Genomic DNA, 8106 nt, shown 5'->3' on the forward strand with positions numbered 1-8106 from the left:
TCCTACATTAGCTGAGATTCCTGAACAGCGAGCAGCCATCAACTTGAAGGTGGAAAGAAATTTCGAATTGTTGCAACGGTTCTCGTCCATTGTGGTGCTTCGCAGGGTTGTGGCATGGTGTTTTAGATTCATTAGTAATTGTCGCTCAAAATACAAGGTTCAAGGGAACTTAGTCAGCTCTGAATTAGATCATGCAATGTCTATTATAATCAAATTTGTTCAAGGTGAATCATTTTCACATGAAATACGTTTATTAGAAACAGGAAACAATCTTAAGGGCAATAGTAAACTCATATCATTGCGCCCATTTCTAGATTCTGCTGGAATATTACGAGTTGGAGGTAGACTCAAGTAAGGTAGACTTAAGTTACGATCAAAAACATCAAATCATTCTACCAGAAAAGCACTATGTAACAGACTTGATTATACAGCATACTCATAAACTGCAACTACATGCAGGACCGCAAGCAACATAATGCGGCACACCGTCGCCAATCACGAAAAAGTTGCAATAGTTAATTAAGCCCCTTATAAAATAATTAATATCATATCTCAACCTATCAGAAACTGAATAATCGAAATACACGGTTTCTGAAGTTGAAATCTGTTAAGGTAACTTTTCGCTCGTATTAATGCATAGCATATAAATAAGGAAGAAAATAGATGCTACACAAAGAAAGAATAAAGAAACTAATTTGTGTAACATCCATTTATTGCTCGATTAGACCTTTGAAATCTGTTATTTACTATTTTTATCGCTATTCCCTTGTGTTTAGATTTCGCGCCTTGTTTTAATTTTCTTGGCGCCAGCATGCATTGTATTACGTTTAAAGTCGATGGCGCTAGATGTATGGCGCTTAGAGCGGGCGGCGCTGATGTACACAGATTGTCGGTGGCGCTAGATTGTCGTTTAGTCAGAAAAGTTTAAGTTTTCGTTCGTTAAAAGGGAGACATGTGGTCTCAGTTTTTCTTTTGTATAAAAGACGTATTCTTGTAGTCATTCAATAAAGGTTATATCATTTTCAACAAGATCAAAGGTTATTAATTTAACGGGAATCGCACGTACGCAAACATTTGATACGAAGAGTGGCATACGTGGCAAGACTTACAGTTTGGTTAAGTCGGAACATTTTTTGGTCCTTCGAGTCAGGATATAACGGACACAGGATACAATGAATAACGAACAACGGATACATCGGATATAGAGCTACGGATACACGTTCTAGCAAGCATAACCTTTAACGTGATTACCACATTAAGGTGAAACGTTTAGATACTTTGAGAAATACAGTAAGGCAAATAAGATACACCATTAAGGTTAGTATAGAAATCAGCGTCATTACGAGGCATTTTCAGAAATAATACACAATGGCTGAAAACGAGTTGAACAGGTTAAAGAAGCGTCGCGGTCTAGTTAAAGCATCTCTCACGAGATTTAAAACTTTCTTAGACGATTATGTACACGATCGCGATTATTATGTCTTAAAGGTTCGTCTTGAAAGGGCAAATCTTCTGCTCGCAGAATTTGAAGAAGTGCATATGGCAATCGAATTAGCTGAAAATGCCAATGATGACGCATCTAGACAACTATTTGAGGATAGTTATTACGAGGCCATAGCAAGGGCGCAAAACCAATTAGATTCTGGAAGAAACAGTGTAGCTTCGACCATTGATGCTCAGCCTAATACAGATATGCAAGCAATGCTGACTCAATTATCAAACAAATTAAATGATAATTCAAGGCTCAGAAGAATAAATCAAAAGTTAAATTAAAGAATTGCCAATATGAGCCGACACTAGTTGATCATGTGTGTAAAATAATTATTTTATTATAATCGTATACGTTTCGATCTCTGTTTGAGATCCTCCTCAATACATAGAAAACTTATATTAATAGATGATTTAAATTCGTCTTCGTGTGAGTGAAAAATCTTTTTGAATGTTTTTTGAAAGAATGTCTTTATTATTAATATAGTTATGTATTGTTAATAATTATTGATACACAATTTTTTAGTAAATTCAACACTTTAATGAACGAGAGTAGACTGCCGAACAATGTTAATTATTGCGTATTTGATTCTTCGATTTTTATTTTATAATATCATCTATTAATATAAGTTTTCTATGTATTGAGGAGGATCTCAAACAGAGATCGAAACGTATAAATTAAGTCGGAACACCCTTGCGTTATACAAGAGGCTTAAATAGAACTTCAATAATACCATAAACAGTTCTGATTGATCAAATAATTTTGTAACGACGAAATGTTAACGACGCATTGTAGAACAACGTTCCTTACAATAGTGTTACGTATTTTCTAAAAACATATAATTAAAAAATTAGATATAAATTAGAATAAAAGTTTTTTTTATTATTTGTTCTGCGCGCGCGCGCGCGCGCGCGCGCACACACACACACACACACGTGCGCGCGCGCGTAAACATGAATAAAATAGACGAAGATAAATAGTATAGAAATTACTAATCTTGGTTAGAATCTGAATAAATTGTTGTATTTATATGACTTGTATGACGTGGGACTACACTTTCATTTGTTATATTTGTATGACTTGTACGAGATGAGACTACATTTTTATTTCTGTCATGCAATTCAGCATTTTTGTTAATAGCGCGTTGTAAATCTAAATATAGTAAAATGTTTAAATTGCATATTCTCGAAATGATTCAATAATTTTTGAATAAAAATTATTGAATCATTTCGAGAATATGCAATTTAAATGCAATTTATGAGAAACAAAGTATTTCTTTAAAAATTAGAGAAAATAAAATGCAATTCTTGCACACGCACGCACACAAATAAAATAAATAAATAAAGATAAATAGATTAGAAATTATTAACCGTGGTTAGAATCTGTATTCCAATTTGTTTCATTTGTATGACTTGTTTGACGTGAGACATTTTTATTTCTGTCATGCAATTCGATATTTTCATTAATAGTGCGTTGTGAATCTAGACAGTAAAATATTATTATTGTTATTATTAATACTCTAAAATTATTGAAACACAAACATGTATGTACATACTGTGACGTGACATTTTGTCAGTCACCCAGAAAAACAGCATAACGCGAGATCCTGGGTCCTTCAGGGTCAACGGGTGAGCGCACAAGCGAATGTGCGACATTATTATTTAATTTTATTTCATTTTTGCGATTATTGTATTATTTAATTGATATTCTCTTTGTGCGATTGTTGTATTATTTTCTTTTTTTTCTTCTCTGTGTCGCTATTTAGTTAAGTTTTAGCTAACGTTAAGACGATCCTGAGCTCGGATTTCATTATTAAGTACGATCAAAGCCGGTGGCTATTTTGTCTCTCTGTGTTTGACCGCCTCACCTATCACGAGAAGAAAGAAGACGTCGCCTGCTGCGAGGGAAACATTGCTGTCGGAGGAATTCGACTGGAATCACGGAAAGCGCGTTACACGCAGGTCGTATTATTTCATATTTGTTACTGTAATGTCGCCATTCTTCTGTGAATTATCGCACGATTATTGCAGACGCCTCGGAGAGAGACGTCAGCTGGGAACGGATTAACAGGCAGGACCTCATTTTTATTAATTTTTTTTTTGTTGTGAAGCTAAAAGTATCCGCGTCAAGAATGAAAAACGATTTCGTTCATGTGGCTCCCTCTACTGGCCTTACAGTATGCCATTCGGTCACCCCAATTATTAATGACATTTTGGACTACCTCGGCGCCAATTTCACTCAAAACAGTCGTAATATTGTTTTTCAAAGCTGGAATTGTCTCTGGATTATCCGCATAACATCGGTCTTTAACGGCACCCCACAGGAAAAAGTCCAGCGGTGTCAAATCGCAGCTACGCGTAGGCCAATTGACATCTCCTGAACGGCTGATTATGCGGTTGTTGAACTTGGTGCGCAGAAGGTCGATGGTAAGTCGGCTTGTATGGCATGTGGCGTCATCTTGTTGAAACCAAAGGTCGTCCACATTCATAGTGTCGATTTGAGGCCATAAAAAGTTGGTCAACATGGCTCTGTAGCGTTCGCCATTGACGGTAACGGCGTTTCCAGCATCATTTTCGAAGAAAAATGGGCCAATTATGCCACCACTCCAAAATCCACACCAAACTGTGACTCTTGGAGGATGCATTGGTCTCTCTACGATTGTGTGTGGCTGTTCCGAGCCCCAAATCCGGCAATTTTGCTTGTTCACATATCCGCCGAGATGGAAATGAGCTTCGTCCGAAAAGATGATTTTTCGACCAAAATCGACGTCATTATTGAGCTGGTCTATAGCCCACACAGCAAACTGATATCGAAGCGGATGGTCATTTGCTTTCAACTCCTGAGTCATCTGGATCTTGTAGGCGAATAATCCGAGGTCTTTGTGCAGTATTCTCCTCAGGCTGGTGCGACTAATGCTCAGTTGCTGCGATCGGCGTCGAGTTGAAGTCGTCGGATTCTGTCTCACACTTTGGGCCACAGCCTCAATATTCTCGGGTGTGCGCACTGTCCGAGCTCTGGGACCACTTCTGTCATCCACTAACATCCCTTTCTCACGAACTTTCCTCACCAATTTGCGTATAGCTCCTTCGGTGGGTGCTCTATCACGACCCATATTTCTTTTCAAAATTCGTACAGTTTCGGCGACACAGCACTGACTTTGAAAATAAGTTTTTAAAATTTCAAAACGCTTTTCAAGAGAAAACATGTTGTTTCGTGCCGCGGACGGTATGACTAATAAACTGTCAAAATTTCGGATCTGTAGCTCGTTTGGTGTTGCCATACGACGAAATTCAAAAACGTACCAATAGATGGCCCACCCTGTACATATACAATGTGAGAGTAGAGCAAAACTTATTCTGAGATAGACGATTAAATTTGTATTTAAATTAATTTTTATATTTAAAATTAAAGTTATTGCCTCGATAATCGAATGGCGGAAACATTCGCAAGAAATACGGGAGATCCAGGTTTGAATCCTAGCTTCAGTAATATTTTTCGCAAATAAAATTATTTACAGTTTTTAAGGTGCTTATTAGTATCAAATTATTAACAGCTTTGAAGAAATAATATTAACTTGCTTGTCAATTTAACTTGTGATATTATTATTCTAGCTTTGGTTTAGGATTATGTTTTAAGACCGACAAATAATCAGCGCATAATTTGTTTGAACTGGAAATTATAAATTCACAAGAAATATTATCAGGCGAAGAATAGCCTTGATCTAATATGACGTTTTTTATTCGTATGTATTAAAGACTATATATCCGTTAATCACTATTTATTATTCAGAAAAACTCCAATTCTGTTTCAATTCTTTATTGTTTTCCTTTCTTACCTTTACATGATTGTGTTACTTTTTTCGATGTTTATTTATAGACGTGTGTTCGTTTTTCAGTTGGAGCTTTTGGTAGGTTTAATGTAATTTCTTCGTCAGAGTCATCGTCTTCAGTGTCCTCAGTTGAATAACTTGATTCACGTGTTAATTGTTTTAGCCGCCCTAATTTTTCGGGTCTTTTTTAATTTTTCCTCTCCTCCATCGGAATTTACTTTAGATAATAACTCGGCCAACTTTAATTTTTCTTGTGCCGTTGTATAGTTGGCTGAAAAATAATATACATAATAAACATAATCATTTTCCATATAATAAAACAAATAAAAGTATCAATGTTATAGGGAGAGTCCCATTAGCACACAGTGCTGTAGTACATATCGACTCACATTGACCGGTGCCTAGTAGCTTTTCAATGAGAATATTTTATTTTAAATTGATCAATTAGCGATGTTAAAAAACATGCGCATCGGAACCTTCTCATCTTACATATGGAAAATAAATATGTATATAACATAAAAGTGCAAAAATATTCAATTATTTACAACATGTCGTATATATTTTAAGAACAGACTGTTCCTCCCAACTTTCATCAGGTGTTTCCATAGACTTAACCGCTCTGTTATATCTGTTATTAGTGACGTAATGTCTAGGCCATTTTGATCTTTGCAAATCAGTACTTAGCCAAGTAATGGGCACGATTTGAAGACCATCTTGAAATTCGACAATAACATAATTGTTTCTCTTCTCAGCCATACTGTGTATAAATGGACATAAGAATTAAATATTGGTATGCAGAAGAGGAAAAACGGCGAATTTATCATTTTCGTTTGGCAATTTAACATATTTTTTAACGATATTTTTCAACGGCCATGATTTTAAATCAGATAAGTTATGAACAGAATAGATGTCCAATAAGGAAGATGAACACGGAATTTTGAAGAGATCTTCCCTTTCTAAGAATTCTCGACCAATAATGACGGAAATATTTCGTTCTGCACAGTAAGCCACATTTTCCATGCAGACAATCGCACCACAACTTAAGCCACAACAACTATCAGCAAGTGTGCCAACTTTAAATGTCATTCCATTTAACTTGACACCTTTATATTGTGGATTGTGACAATTTGGAATAATAGGTCCATCATAATGTAATGATAGTAAATTATAATGCTGTGGATCATAAAGTAGCAAAGCAATTGATGTGAGTGAGCAGTTTTCTTTTTCAGTGCATCTCCGTACAACTTGTTCTAGAGGTTTTTCCGCTTTCCGCATATACTTTTTAAGTATCTGCAAAAAACTTTCAAATTTAAATGCACTAAAGTTGTCGAGAGAACCAATGTTTTGACATCATCGACAAGATGTATCAAATTGTGAACATTATGTGATACGTTTTGGACTCCGTACAGTTTTGAAAATGTTTTAATAAAAAAACAAATGAGCTCTTGCGCATAGCTGAGATGTTCATGTAAGTTATCTGAAGACAAAATTCTTACAATAACATGCAATGTCATAAAATGTATATATAAACTTTTGTTAATTATAGATTTAAATGCTATTGGACCTGTATATAATATAATTAGTCTATATTCTGTGGCTTTCCATAGTTTCACACAATCCAACTTTCGTGGCTTTTTTGCAAATTCAATAGGTATTGATGGCTTTAATTGAGTTGTTAAACGTATTGAAATGATTTCCACGGCTCTGTATTGTAGTCGATATTGCTATTTTTAAGCAATCAATATTTTCGTTAACAGAAGGTAGTATTTGTTTTAAGGCTTTTAACAAACTAAAATGATAATATGTTCCTGGAGCAACTATACGGAGTTCTTGCTGTCTTGGTGTCTTTAATACCAGATTAGAGATAATTGTTGTAAATCTGATTGTAATACAGATTGTGTATCACATGCAGTATCTTCACGTATATCTTCATATTGTACAAATATGTTATCTTCATGTTGTTCATGTTGTATAATAATGTTATTATTTTCATTTTTTGTATCACTATCATATTCTACTTCTTTAAATCTGTCATTGTACAATCTATCATTGTTTGTTATACATTTAGTATTGTTACTCAGCAAAGAACTGTTATTAAAAACATTATTGAAAATAATATCTGCCTCTTGTGCAGCTAATCTTCTGAGGTGTCGCTTTGACATATACAAAGTTTCTTTTCTATGACGTTTTCCATTTAAATCCATGATGAAACATCTGTATGATATGAAAAGATTTATGATAACGAAATAACGTAGTATTATGTACTTGTAATATTAGGTAAAGTAATTTACAAGATAATTTACAAATAGTGATACAAAAAATATCTCATTGAGTATTAGTTTATTCATACGATAGTTATGCATAGAACAACGAGAAAAATTATTAAATTAATATATAAAAAAATATATCAAGGTTTGACAGCAATAAGTAAAATATACCGCATAAATAAATGAATTAAACGCGTGCAGTTAGTTTTTTCCTAGATCAAAAAAGTATAAATTATCATCAAAACCAATACTAGATGTTTATCTGTTAATTGAAATTCTTTGTTAAATATTATATCTCAACAAAATTACCTTTTTAAAAAAAAGGAAAAAAAAGCTCCAAGTGTGCGTGTTAGCCACACAAAATAAAATGAAGTCTTTTTAGATTGCGCCAATTAATTGTGAAAGGAATATATTTTCTTGACACATATATAACATACTTTATTTCAAAAAGTAAAAGTATAAAAAACTTGGCGCTGCGAGAGAGAGAGAGAGAGAGAGAGAGAGAGAGAGAGAGAGAGAGA

This window comes from Cyphomyrmex costatus, unplaced genomic scaffold, assembly GCF_001594065.2.
Source record: "Cyphomyrmex costatus isolate MS0001 unplaced genomic scaffold, Ccosl1.0 scaffold47, whole genome shotgun sequence".
Classification (NCBI taxonomy): Eukaryota; Metazoa; Arthropoda; class Insecta; order Hymenoptera; family Formicidae; genus Cyphomyrmex; species Cyphomyrmex costatus.